At 43.2% G+C, this 14,414-nt stretch overlaps 1 long non-coding RNA gene across 1 annotated transcript in view; it reads left to right on the forward strand.

Annotated features, from left to right (window-relative positions):
* LOC103666990 overlaps positions 1-14,098 on the forward strand; it is a 94,325-nt gene extending 80,227 nt beyond the window's left edge. Inside the window, exons 3-5 of the long non-coding RNA XR_569635.2 lie at positions 11,076-11,327; positions 13,690-13,878; positions 14,004-14,098. This is a non-coding gene — a long non-coding RNA (uncharacterized LOC103666990). The remainder of the gene's footprint in view (positions 1-11,075; positions 11,328-13,689; positions 13,879-14,003) is intronic.
* The last annotated feature ends 316 nt before the right edge of the window (positions 14,099-14,414 follow it).

Consider the following 14,414-nt stretch of genomic DNA (forward strand, 5'->3'; position numbering starts at 1 on the left):
ATGTGGAAGTAGTAGTAGGCATAGAATACTAAGTTGTAGGAGATAAAGAGCTTTTAAAGTAGCAAACAGCAGATTTGGGGAGTATGATTGGAAAGTGACAAAGGGCACAGTTAGGTCCGTTGGAGCTAAATGGTGACAAAGCAGGGTGGTTGAAGACGGTTGACCACACCTTCGCAAGTAGCAGATGTGGAATCAAGACAGAGCTGCTGCCTCTCTCTTTAAAAGCCCTCTGTGGGGCGCCTGGGTGGCACAGCAGTTAAGCGTCTGCCTTCGGCTCAGGGCGTGATCCCGGCGTTATGGGATCGAGCCCCACATCAGGCTCCTCCGCTATGAGCCTGCTTCTTCCTCTCCCACTCCCCTGCTGTGTTACCTCTCTTGCTGGCTGTCTCTATCTCTGTTGAATAAATAAGTTAAAAAATCTTAAAAAAAAAAAAAGCCCTCTGTAACCGACAAAAATGTTCCCAAGCCAATATTATGCTTATTTCTATCTTTTAAGCTATTTTGATTTTTTAGTCACTTCTTATCCTTTCTCAATATTTATTCTTTTGAGATGAAATTTCCTTTTTTATTTTCCCATGTAAGCTAGAAGCATATCTATTCTTGGGAATAGATCCTGTGGTCCTGGCTACTTGAGTGCAAAGTGGAGTCTAGCCACATTTAGGGCCAGCAGTGGTCTTAGCTGAGTTAGAACCTGATAACATTATTTATACAAGTGTAGTCTGCCTCCAGGATAGAGGGAGGTGTTTTATGACCACGGGCTTTATGAGTTGTAGCTATAAAATAATCAATCTTTTAAAGCAAACAGAGCACAATGTCTATATCCAAATGTGAATTGTCCTTCAGAGCTGCGACCCTTGGAAACTTTTCACACATATTGGCATAAAACGTATTTAAACTTTTCAGTGGAAACATCTTTCAGACCCAGTTTATCTTGCATACACACCCACACCCACACCCACACCCCCCCCACACACATTATTTTAAAGTACACTTTATTTTTAACTGAAAATGCTTTGTCTTGCTTGATAACCAATTTTATTTCCCAGAGGGACTGGCTGTGAATACCTCTTGGTGATCTGAAAAATCAGATCTGTCATTAAAAGACAGAGTGTTATCCCTGAAGAAGTAAACAAAACAAAACAAAACAAAACAAAACAAAACAAAACAAAAAACAAAAACCAATGGGTGCCGACTCTGAAGACCATACCCAGGGAAGAATGGCAACGTATTTGGAATATGGGCTGGGACTACTGAATGATTTGCTCATCGTTAGCCAGGAGCTGGAGAGAGGTGGCTCCATGGCTCCCGGACTGAGCTGAAAGATACCACGCAAGAGAAGAAGAGGAGCCCAAGAGATTTCTGCAAGTTCTGAAGGTTAGAGCAGCTTCACCTATGGGGAGCCAGGCTGGGCCAAGACAGGAAGGACCCCTTCAGGATGCGGATTACGGCTGCTACTTTGACCGTTCTTTGCTTTATTCTTCCTTCTTCCTTTTATTATTGTTTCACTTAGGTTAGATGTTGCTTAGTAAGGCTAACTCTCAACACTAGATCATTCCTAAAGAATTTTGGTGAGATTTCCAGAGTGCGCCACACGTTCCTCATGTTTCGTGACTTTCCGGTCTGATCCGAGGTCACTGCCTGTCTTGGAGTTTCAAGGGAGACGTGGTATGCAAGGTGCATGGAACGGGGCAATCTTTAGGTAGCACAGGGCTTCCCTGTCTAGTTTCTGGATCAGAGAAGGGCAGGTATCCACTTCTCGTGGGTGTCCTATGGAGAGCTGACTTGAGAAGCAGACGGTCTTTCTCTTTCATCTCTAATAAATAATGGCGCTTAGAGCAATGTGTGTTTACTGGGAACAAATTCCACCGCGGGGTGTGGTGGAAAGAGCTGAGCCCTGTGGACCGTGCGACTTCTGCTGTTGTCCGAAGCATTTCCTCTCTTGTCTCGGATGCTTCTGCTCCCCAGGCTGGGGCAGATGCAGGTCCCGAGACATGTCTGAGTTCTCCCCCTCCAAGGATGAGGAGGCGGCGGCCGCGGCCGAGCCGTCTTCCTGGCAGGGATTCCACGATGCGGAAGGTCCGTCTTTACCACAGAGTAAACTGGGACAACCAGTCTCAGCAGCTAAATGATTTCCTTGTTGACATGAGGTGAGGAAAAGATGAATAGCTTTGGGGAAAGACACTGCGAGGCTAGAAAGGAAGAAGCAAACGGAGTGAAGCATTGGGGAAGACGTACGAGCTGGAAGAAATGTCAAGGTAGACGAGTTGCTCTTTCAGCCTGGCACGGAGAGGCGGTGAGATAATCTTTTCCTCCTAAATTAGGAAAGCCCTGGTGCCTCTTCTGCCCTGGGAGCAGCAGCCATTCTATTGAGCCCCTACATAAAGATAGCCAACTTGTGTGAGTGTTCTGAACCCCAGCTTGTGGTGAGAGGCCGGAAAATTCTAGGGGCCGGGGTCAATACCTGTATTGTACACACAAGAGATGGGGCCCTCAAATAGGATTAGGGTGTCTCGCCGCCTTTTGTTATGGATGTTTCTCTGTAAATGTGGTATGGTTATCAGGCCAATTCACCTGATAGGATTTTTTGTTTTTTGTTTTGTTTTAGACAAAACTGCAGTCCATCTTTGAGAAAAACTCAGCCTAAACCATGGAAATATATATATTTGTCTGCACACCGAATTCACGTAGAGCAAAGCCAACACACACCTCAGAGTGGTTTCGATACCAGCAGTGGCTTATCCTCTCTTCCAAACCATCAGGGCGATGATAAATGCGGTCCGGGGAATGCTTGGTCTGGGTTGTTCCGTTTGTGGGTTTGTTTCTTCCTGTCCCCTGGGGTTTGAGTCACCTGCTGCTCTGTGTCAGTATCAGAGTGCGGGGTCACATCCTGCACGGTCCAGGTTTTACGGGTCCCTTTCTTGAATCAAAGCTGATTTTCCACCGAAGAGAATTCTGTCTCCTGCAATTGTTCAAAATGTAGCATCTCAAATGTAGATGCTTCGACTGTGTTTACGTGAGTTGTGCAGGCCCTTTCTTTTCTTAGCTTTGGATTCTTCAGATACGGGATATGCTGGAGTGTGATTCCTGTGTTTTTCAAGGGTGTTTTGCAAATCGTTTTGACCAATGTACGTGCACAGGTTGCCTGTGACTGGGCCTGTGGGGGCAAGGGCTTTAGAGACGTGTGACTTTTTATTTTTATTTATTCTTAGTTTTATTTTATTTAAATTCAATTAATTAACATACAGTGTATTATCAGTTTCCGAGGCAGAGGTCGGTGATTCATCAGTTGCATATAACACCCAATGCTCATCAGATCACCTGCCCTCCTTATTGCCCATCACCCAGTTACCCCAGCCCCCCACCCCCCACCCCTCCAACGACCCTCAGTTTGTTTCCTATAGTTAAGAGTCTCTTATGGTTTGTTTCCCTCTCCGATTTCGTCTTACTTTACTTGTCCCTCCCTTCCCCTATGATCCTCTGTTTTGTTTCTTAAATTCCACATATGAGTGAAGTCATATGATAATTGTCTTTCTCTGATTGACTTATTTTGCTTAGCATATTACCCCTTAGTTCAGCAAATCATTGTGACCAACGTATGTGCACAAGTTGCCATGGTGACAAGGACTTTAGAGACGTCCATGGTTTTTTTTTAGATTTTATTTATTTATTTGATAGAGAGAGAGAGAGAGCGCACACACAAGCAGGGGGCGTGGCAGAAGGAGAGGGAGAAGCAGGCTCCCCTCCAGGCAGGGAGCCTGATGCGGGGCTCAATCCCAGGACACCAGGATCATGACCTGAGCCGAAGGCAGACACTTAACCGACTGCGCCACCCAGGTGTCCCCGAGACATCTGTGACTTTTGATGGAAGGAAACAGTTTCCTACTGAGAGTCACTTAATCCTTAAATCTGTCTAGCCTGTCTGTAAGTCCTGTGTGGCCCTTATGATTGCTCGGCTCTGCTGAATACTGTCCTCTTGCTATCTAGTCAAGATTTTGCTGTTTTTTTTGAAACTCTATAAATCTGTCATGTGTCTGTCTCTTTTACACATACACATATAACATATTTACACATACTCGTAAATATGAAACATAAAATTTTGAATTTTAACTCAGAAAAATCAACATTATTGGTAAGGAGCTGGCAACATATTTCTAAAGTGGAAATTCATGAAGAAAATAGATTCTTAAGCACTTACTAATGCCAGGGTCATTTTACCAGCATCTTCTCATTTAACTTCTGATGACTTTTGAAGATAGAAATGCCATATCCTAGAGACGAAGCAACTGAGGCTCTTAAATGTGCTGTAGCTTGCCAAGGCCCCGGCGAGCGTGGGGCCAGGCCAGGCGCCTGCTGCCTCTGACACCTGAGGTCCCACACTGTTAATTATTCTCTGTCTCTTCAGCTAATTTGCAGCTCTTTATTGCATTAAATTCATAATCCTGCATTCATCATCGTAAGAACAATAATAATCACACAGCACAACTATTTGCAGTGGCCTCTGGCCAAGGCGGTTTGATCCAGAGTCAAAACCTCATATTTGTATAGTGCTTTTACTTTGTCAAAATCTAATAAGGGTGGTTTTCATATCTGAGGACAACCAAACTGATCTCTCTCTATTTAATATAGTGACATATCGAATTATTTATTTCATATATTTGAGTCCATTTCTAGGCTTCTCATTCTCTGTGTCTTGGGAAGTTGGGAGCTGAAAAATGCTTTTGAAAAATTTCTTCTCCAAGGACAGGAGATGAATTAGGTGTCTCTTTTAAAGGCAAAGCTTCTTAGTGAGAAAGTGGAAATGAGAATTCAGGTCCCTAACTGAGAGTTTATTGTCCTTTCTAATAACACCACACAATCTGGTGTCTAATCTGTCTAAAGACATGGGATCCTTGTCTATTAATAGTCCTGCTATTAATAATGTGCAGTGACTGGATAGGCCAAGATTTTACTGGTGTTTTGGAGAACCGAAAAGATTTCAGAGTTATATCTTAGAAAGCCTTTGGAGTTTCTTCAACATGTTGTATGATTAGCAACTAAAACTATGACAAGAAAGAAGGAGGGGTGCTGGGGTGATTCAGTCCATTAAGCATCTGTCTTCGACTCAGGTCATGATCTCAGGGTCCTGGGATCGAGCCCCGCGTCAGGCTGTTCCTTTGGCGGGAAGTCTTCTTCTCCTTCTCCCTCTGCCCCTTCCCACCATTCATGCTCTCTCTCACTTTTTCTCAAATAAATAAATAAAATCTTTAAATAAATAAATAAAAATAAAATCTATTTAAAAAGAAGAAGGAAGGAAATGAACATGCATTGAGAATCTATTATTTGCCACACAGATGAGAGGCACTTTTCCTTGTGAAGCTGATATGAACTCCACTTTACAGGGGATGAAAGGTCAGAGAAATTAGTAATTTCCCCCAAGTTGAACCCTAAGAGAGTTTGACTGTAGTCTGTGCAATGCCAAAGACTTTACCTTTTTTATTTCCTTGCCTCCACATAGTTTGAAAAATCAAATATATAGTATTTCATGTGTGGGCCACCTCAACAAGAAAACTGGGCACTCACTAAAGTAACTCACACTAAAAATAAACACCCCTCTTCCTCCCACGAGCTTCCCAAGGTTGCAAAGAGGAACACTGGACGTCTGCCGAGCATAGGAGTGCTGCCTACAGTAATCTGACATCAGAGGATATCGTTCAGATCATTTTTTTTCCTTTTCTGATTTTGTCTCTCTGATGTCATATATATTGTTGAAGTTTTTTTATGATGGACATTTTCAAGCATAGACCAAAGTAGAGAAAACAGTATGTGGAGAGACTGGGTGCCTAGACCTGGCTTCAATAATTTCTGCCTTAATTGTATGCTCTATATCATACTGACATTAATTATGGTGTGTTTGCATTTGGTGGTGAGCAGATAATGAACCATATGCTTTAGGCCCTCGTTCCTACCCCAGTACAGGATGGATATTTGTTCCTCCAATACAAAGCCTTAATGGATTATCAATAGTGATGGCTTAAAAAAGCATGAGAGACAACAATAAGTCAGCTCTCAAAATAAGGTACAGTAGGGATAGAAATATTTCACTTTGAAAATGAAGCAAGGCCAGGAGAAGAGTGTGAGGACTATGAGAATGAAGAGTGTGGGAACAAAAGGCCATTTGGAGCCATTCTATTCCCGTGGGTGCACGTGTGTTGATTCCATTCAATTTTGGGAAGGGCACCGGAAGGGCACAACCATCAGGACATCACTGGATTACCCGAGAGCTGCAATTGTCCTTTGTTACGCGGGGTGTTTGCCTTTGGTATCATAGCTCAACTGCCTTGAGAAAATGGAGTCAAGGAAAGAAATGTGTTATGCTGTCATTTTTCAGTTATCCACATAAATGCTTGGGAGCAGGGGCATGGATTATAGAAGACGATAAAGAGCATTTGTACTTGACTTTGGAATGTATTGCCATACTTACCTACATTGATCTGTGAGGCGCGTCCATCCTGGAAATTCCCTTTAAAAACCATAGAAGGCCATTCTGTGGCGGCCAGTCTCTGTTGCAGCTGCTTTCTTGTTCTCCCAACCTGCGGCCCCACACCTCCCCAGCTCACCTCTCAGTCTTTGGCCTCCTTCTCTGGTTTGACCCAAATGGCGGGGTTTGAGAAGACCCTGGCTCTTATACTCTAAATACACATTTAAAATAGTGACAAAATTGGAATTAGGCAGATGAGGTTCTCAGAGTGAAGCTGGGATTTTCCAAAAACAATCCAATTAACAGACTTGAAAGCATTTGTCAAGTCTGTTCTCAGATACAATGACTGAAGACTTTGGACATCAGAGACCTTCTGGCTCATTCTCCTTGCCAGCAGGGGTTCCAGCTCTATCAGCCACTTCCTCCCAGCTCCAGTTTTCACAGGATAGTGCCTCTGTTTCAACAGCTCAGCTCTGTCTGCTGGCGCCTCCCACCCCGGTACTGGGAAGGGTTTTTTTTCCTGATACTGTCCTCACAACAAGCTGTCTGAAGAGAAGATAAGGTTTTCTCTAACAGCAGCAACCTAGGACATTGCACAAGTGTCTCTGTTTATGCATCTCATGCGGGAGGAAAAAAAAACTTGTTCTAATCTGCGTATGAGTTCAGAATCCAACCCCAAACAAATTAGTCCTTTACCTCACTGTGTAGACCACGCATGCTTTTATTTGAAGACTCAAGCTATTAAAAAAGCAAAGCACAGGACTTACGGGCACAGTGATTTTCCCATCCTGAATCGCTTGGGACTGTTTTTATTCCACTGTTTCTGTTTCTTTGCTGCGTGAGCGCGTGTGATTTGCTGGATCGTTTGTCCCGATTTTAGTCATCATACTTACAGGGTGATACAAAGTAATATAAAAGACTTTGCGTTTTCATTGAAGAGAATTGCCTCTGTGTGGGTGAAATAGTAAATATGATAAAAATAATAAAAACCAGTATTTATTGTGTGTTTCCTTTCTACCAGTACTGTATTGAGTGCTTTATTTGCATTACCGCATTCTATCCTCACAATATCCCTATTAGGTAAATTCCATTATAATCCTCACTTTACAGAAAGGGACACTGAGGCGTAATGGAGTTAGTTGACCCGCCTCATAGCAGTGAGAGCAGAACTGGGGTTTGAGCACAGGGAGAACGATTCCAAAATATAAGCTCTGACACAGGCACACATACACAGAACAGCTGTTGAACGTGGACCCAAGGCAAAATAGCCTGGAGCAGAGGAACCCTGCATGAGAGTGAAGCTGTAGGGATAAAGGTAGAGATAGGCATGGACCAGGCTGGTTGGGGTTAGTCAGGATGGGCTCCGGGGGCAAGATCACTTTGAAGGTGGCAAAGGAGATGGGAAAATACTGGTAGAGATAAGGGGCAGGGCTGGTAAGCAGATAAGGTAAGTAAAGGTAGTGAAGGAGATTTTAGGTCCAAAAAAGAAGTTGGGGACAGCTGGGGACAGTGGAAACATCTCTGGGCTACATGTCACTTTAAGAAAAAATGGTGGTCTATTGCTTTGCTTTTTAATAGCAATGTGCTTATCATATAGACTAATGGGAAGCTACACTACATACTGTTTTTAGAGGTTTCCATCTCCCTGATGAGTTAGAATTGGGGTCTTACTTCTTTACCTGCTGTTTTGATGTGAGTTTTCTTCCCACTGTACTTTTCTTCTTAATACCTGAGATTTACTGAAGGAAGCGAAGCCCATATATGTTTTTGAATTTGATGACTATTATTTATTGCCATATCTTACTATAAATCATTCTTTTTTTCAGTCTTATTTGAAACACATTAGGAATCTAATATATAAAAGATAGCAACCATGAGGGGTGTCTGAGTGGCTCAGTTGGTTAAGTGTCTGACTCTTGATTTTGTGTCAGGTCATGATCTCTGGGTCCTGGGATCGAGCCCTGCATCTGGCTCCATGCTCAGCTCAGAGTCTGCTTGGGATTCTGTCTCTCCCTCCCTTGCAGCCCCTTCCCCCAGTTGCTCTCTCACTCTCTCTCTCTCTCTCTCAATCAGTCAATAAAATCTTTAAAGTATGAAGTATGAATCTTGAAAGTATGAAGGTGTCCTCTATAGTGAGTCCTATGGGATTTTATGATTTAACATGTACTTGACATATTCGATCAAAGGGTTTATCTGCCATGGTTTTATTGGAGTAGATAACTTATCTTTTTTAAGGTATATTTCACCTTGGTGCCGGGGTATTTGCTACCAGGGTAGACTGTCATAACTAAAACAATGTCTAAGGAGGAAAGAATAATATTTGCACACAAGCAATGTGGTATATAATTATATTTAGGGTTGAATCATATTCTGAAACACATTCTATAATATAAAAACTCTCACATTTAAAAGTCACTTTACCAAACTCTTTAATAATACCTGTGCACCTTTAAAATCTTGGTCTATTTCACTAAGGAAACATTATGATGCTTTTAATTGTTGGCCCTTCTGACCACACAAATTCTTTTCTTTTTTTCTGATCATACAGAGTCTTTTCATGTTTCATTGTAGTCATGTAAAATATTTTACTTCAAAGGAAAAATGCTATGAATTTAGAGTGATTTCAGAATTTAAAAATCTGTTTCCTATTTTGTTGATTAAGACTGAGGAGCATTGATTGTGAATAAAGAACATGCTATGTTGAAAACAAAATGAAGGGTCCTGGTGTTTCTCTGCCAAATAGCACAAAAACTGAAAACACCGAAGGAATTTTTCAACATTATTAACCTCTTGACAATGTGTGGGTCGCATAAAGGACAGATGAATGTTTTGGAGGGACTGAGAATGCCAATTTTAACAGACTGTCCAATCACTGTAGATAAATATTTGTGTTCCTGGGGATTATTTGATTTTTATCAAAGCAAATTGAATTGGAAACATGGCATGTATTAAGTCATTGGTGCTTATTGTCTAATTCTTTTTCCCATAGAAGTTTCTATGCACTGAAAGAACACTAAGTCATCAGTTAGACATACCATGTAATGATTCTTATCATATCCAGACAAAATAAAAGCCTTTTAAGAAGGTACTTCACAAGACAACTGCATAGCTTTCCTCACAGGAACTTGTGAAACAAATCATGATTATTAAAGCTTTTGGGTCAATCGCTTACACCAGTTTAACGAGAACAATTCCAAGACGTCTAGCCCATTCCACATTCCATGTGACTAACTATGGTATCCAGAGCTTGGAAAATATCCAGGCAACTCACAGTAGCTTTTCTCAAATGCTTTCTGGACCCTGGATTTTAAGGAAAGTGAGAGAATTGGGTTTGCAGAGAGGAGTACCCACTGTCAAGGCTATAAACGGTCTCAGCTGTACCTGAAAGTTGTCTAAAAGAACCCAAACTTGAAAATGTGGCAGGAGTAGCCCCTATCTATATTGGAGTCGGCAAATGCATCGATCCTAAGTGTTGAAGTGAAGATTAATTGTATTGGTGAGACAATGTATTAGCAGTTTTAGCACAAGCCTCCGATAGAGATTACTGTGAGTTGGAACGATTAGCTTTTAAAACTGTGTTCATAGGAACCACGCCTTTCTGCTTGTCGTCATGGTCTGATTGGGGTGGAAACAAAAGAAGGAAGATTTTGAGTGGAAAGATAGGCGTAAGAGAGAGCGAGGGCAGGAACGGAGTCAGACGAGGAGGGCTCTCGCAGGTTTGGGGTCAGTTCTGTGGTTATTATCGAAGCCAGGTAGGAGCGGCGACCACCCGATTCAGCACACAAAAGCTCGAGTGCGGCACAAAAGCAGAGAGGCAGGGAGAAGCCCAGCTGGTCCTCTCGGTCCCTGTCTCTTGTAAACAGGGTCTGGAATCCGGAACTGGGGAACTAAATCAAAAAGCCAAGATAAGGGACTTCAGAATAAAGCATTAGTAACCCAGCAAACAGAATCAGAAGCCTGGGACACCGGCAGTCACAGGCCGCTAAGGCAAGTGGCCTACATTTCCTGTTTCGAGGCTAAACTTGTGAAGATCTGGAGAAGGCCTCAGCCCAAAGTTTCATTTTTCTCATTTAATTTATACATATGAGGCACCTATTATGTACCAGGCACCGTATGAGCAGGGGCTATTGTCCAACGAGGTAGACACATTGGCTCATTTTCTAAAGGAGACATACAATCAGCCAGGAAATAAACAAGTAACTGAAATTTCCTTTGAAGCCAGTAAGTGAACAAATAACTCCAGAAGGAAAGAAATGACACAATAAGTCTGAGAATCTGAAGAAGCTGTTCTAGAGAAGAGGGGTACAGACAACCTCTCCGAAGAAGGGCTATTTGAGCATGAGAATGAAGTTTGAGAGGGAGCAGACATTTGAGGGGCTGGAGGAAGAACCTTGTGGAACGGCCTGGAGGTAAAAAGGGCATGGGAATGTTCAAAGAACAAAAGCGCGTGGATTTTCAGAATCGGGAGCAAAGGAAAGAATGGGGTGAAATGGGGGCGGGGATAGAGAAATTGACAAGAGCTAGATGGTTCCGTCGGAGGGGAAAAGCATTTGGCTAGGGCAAGGGACGGGCCAAGTAGTCTAAGCACCGATTTGAAGGGACTCACTGTTTTTTATAGCTGTGAACCGGAAAACAGATGTTGAAGGATGGAAAATTCTGCCCATACGTCGTGAAGAGCTCACTTGGGAAGTTTCCTAACGCAGAGATAAATTAGGAAGCAGATCCTGGTGCCGGATCTTGGTATACAAGTTTGTTTCCGAAGAGCCCAGGGTTGAAAATTAACTTCAGGACAAAACACCGCAGTCCAGAAGAGTGGTGGTGGTAGCCAGAGGCTTTTTTCTTCGGATGACAAAACTGATGGGGCAGGATGGTGAGTCACCCCGCGTGGGCTGCCGCAAAGCAGAGCATAATGGGGGTTAGCCTGGGAGGCGGGTTAGCCTGGGAGGCGCATGAAGAGTAAAGTGGAAGAAACGCAGAGAGCACCGTCCTTCTGGCGATTTCCTTCCTTCCACGGTCAGCTAAGTCATAGGTCCCCTGAGGAGGTCTTTCAATTGGTTAACAATATACTATGCTCTTCCTTTGCATTTTTTAGGAAATACAAAAATTTGCTGATAATAATAGCTAAAACCTAGTAGCAACTTCTGGGTTAAATTGTGTCTCCCCAAAAGATCTGTCGAAATCGTAATCCGCAGTAGCTCAGAATGTGATCTTTTTCAGAAATAGGGTCGTTGCCGAGGTCATTCGTTAAATTAAGGTGAGGTCAAACTGGAGTAGGGTGGGCCCTTAATCCACCATGACTTAATCCAACATGACAACAAGTCCTAATGAGAAGAGGGAATTTGGACATAGAGACAGACACGGTGGGGAGATGGCCACGTGAAGACAGAGACACGCAAGGAGAATGCCGTGTGAAGGTGGGGACAGAGATTGGGGTGATGTAGGTATGAGCAAAGGAATGCCAAGAATTACCAGCCTTCTCTGGAAGCCAGAACAGAGGCATGGAACAGATTCCTCTCAGAGCCCTTAGAAGGAACCAACCCTGCTGATCCTCTGACCTCAGATGGAGGATGGTAGAACCATGAATTTCTTCTGTTCTAAGCCACCCAGTATTCATCTGTACAGCAGCCCTACAAATCTCCCACGGTCCCTTCCTCTTCCTCTGTCTTACTCTCTTCCACCGTTCCCCCTCACACTCTATTATCCGTTAAGACAAAGTCATTTTTCCTACCACTTGTCCTCTTTCTACCCAGAATATCCTCCTTCCCTTCTTTGTCTGCCAGGCACTGATTTTAAAATAATTTATATATTTTAATTTTTGATTATAAAGTAGTTCATGCATACACGGAAAATAACATAACAGACTCCGTTTTTTCAACGTCTAAATTTATCAGATGACAACTTTGGTTTTGCCGTATTTGTTTCAAATCTTTCCTTTTTACTCTAGAAAGGAAATGTTCCTGATAAAGCGAACGCCTCCTCTCTTCCTACACACTTCCACTTCCCTCTTCTCTGCAATGGTTGCTCTTCCTTAATTTTAAAGTAGCTTGTCTGCAAGCTACGTCATGAACATCAGCCAGGCCAGCTTCATAACTCTATCTCCTGTTCCCACAATATTTTATACACAGCTTAGGTGAAGCAATGATCGTATTATATTTTGATTGTAGTTTTTTTTCCTAGAAAAGAAAGAAAATGACTCGTCATTTCCAACCGTTATCTGATGCCAACACCATGTCTAGCTCTTGGTTAAACAATTTTAATTACCTAATGTCTACGTAAGAGCATTTGGCCCTCAGAAGAGCCCTGTGCTTATCAGGACTGGAACCGTCATTCTTCTTTTCCCCCAGAAATTGAAACTACGAATTTTGCTTGTCTAATGCGATTGGTGATATTTTTGGACCACAATTCTCCCTTCCCTTCTCATCCTTGCTGTGAGACACTGTGTGGAGTCTGTTTCCTGGCCCCCTGAGGTTGGGCTTGGCCATATGATTTGTTTTGGTCAGTGGAATGTAGGCAGAATGACAGTGTGTCAGTTCCAACCTGAGGCTTGAAGAGGTGTTTGTGTTTCCATTCTCCCCTTTGTGCTTCTGCCATTCACAATGAAAGCATGCTCCAAGTAGAAACTGGTCCCGGAATGAGGAGACATGGCGAGCCAATGTGACTTCAGCCTGAAGGCTGGTTGTAACCAAGCCTAGTAGAGCTTCAGCAAACAGCACACTTGTGGTGTGGGCAAAAGTACATACCTTCCCATGTAGCTTACTAAGATTTGGGGGTGGGTGTTCCCATCATGGTGGGAACCTCATTATTACACCTAACAGTGGATGATAGAGCCAGACTAGAACACACATGGTCTGATTAGTCATCCAGTGTCTTTCTATATTATTCTGTTACTCATCTATGCATTCAACAAATAGTTATCACATATTTACTGTAGAAAACAGCACGCACGACAAAAACTAAAAACAGAGGCTGTAGTCTCTGCCTTCACAAAGAGCATATTTCTAGTAAAGGAACTGGACAAAAACAAGTAAATTTAAACCGGAATATGATGACAAACTTATAATAGCACAAAAGTCCTTTTGAGAGAGAATAATGGGTGGGCTGAAGGACAGGAGAGGATGACCTTTATGGTGGGTAAGGTAGGGCTCCTCGAGGTGCTAGTGAGCGTATCTTTCTCTCCCTTGAATGGTCTCAGATAATGACTTCATTTTCTTCATTTTCCTTTATTTGCACAGTGGCAGCCCAACTGTGTGCCTGTGCTCCAGGCTAACTAGTTTTCCTGGGTTTGGATCCTGTGTTCAGAGACCCACTGGGTTGTTTGACCAAGAAAGGCTCCGTTTTCCCTCTTCCAGAGGGAGCAATCACGTGCCCTCACCAGAACAAGCCGGAGTCCTCGGCCCTGCATGCAATCTGATTTCTCTCAGGTGAGAGGTATTCTGTAGATGGAAAGTCAAGGGAAAAATGTGGCTTTAGCAATGCTGTAGGGACTGTGGTCAGCGCTGAGCTTATAAAGGCCTTTGTTTTCCATGTTTTGATTGGCCCCGGGAAGAGCCTGGAGCAGCCCGCACACCATCTGCGTCCACGTTCGTGGGACTACGAAGTGCTGACACAGGACTGCAGCTCGGGGCCTGCGGCTTGCCAGGGTAAGCTTGTGTGATGCACTGTGCGTCCCTCCCAACAGCTCGGGCTCTTTGGCCGCCTAAACAGAGGCTGTGAAGACCCTGAGTCATGAAAAAGAGCTTGAGGAGAGCAGGCAACATTTCCCAATATTGTGGCTGCAGGCGATCCTCATCACGTTTCAGAAGCTCCGGAAGACGGGAAGCGTTTCATGAATAACTAACGATAGATTCAGAACCATAATCTGAATTGATCAGAAGCAAGCGGCATTGCAAAAGCTGGCTTCTGAAGGTCAAAACAAGTCCATTATTATGGAGACTTGGATGCAGATTAACTAAAGTGT

Source organism: Ursus maritimus, unplaced genomic scaffold, assembly GCF_017311325.1.
Source record: "Ursus maritimus isolate PB19 unplaced genomic scaffold, ASM1731132v1 scaffold_17, whole genome shotgun sequence".
Classification (NCBI taxonomy): domain Eukaryota; kingdom Metazoa; phylum Chordata; class Mammalia; order Carnivora; family Ursidae; genus Ursus; species Ursus maritimus.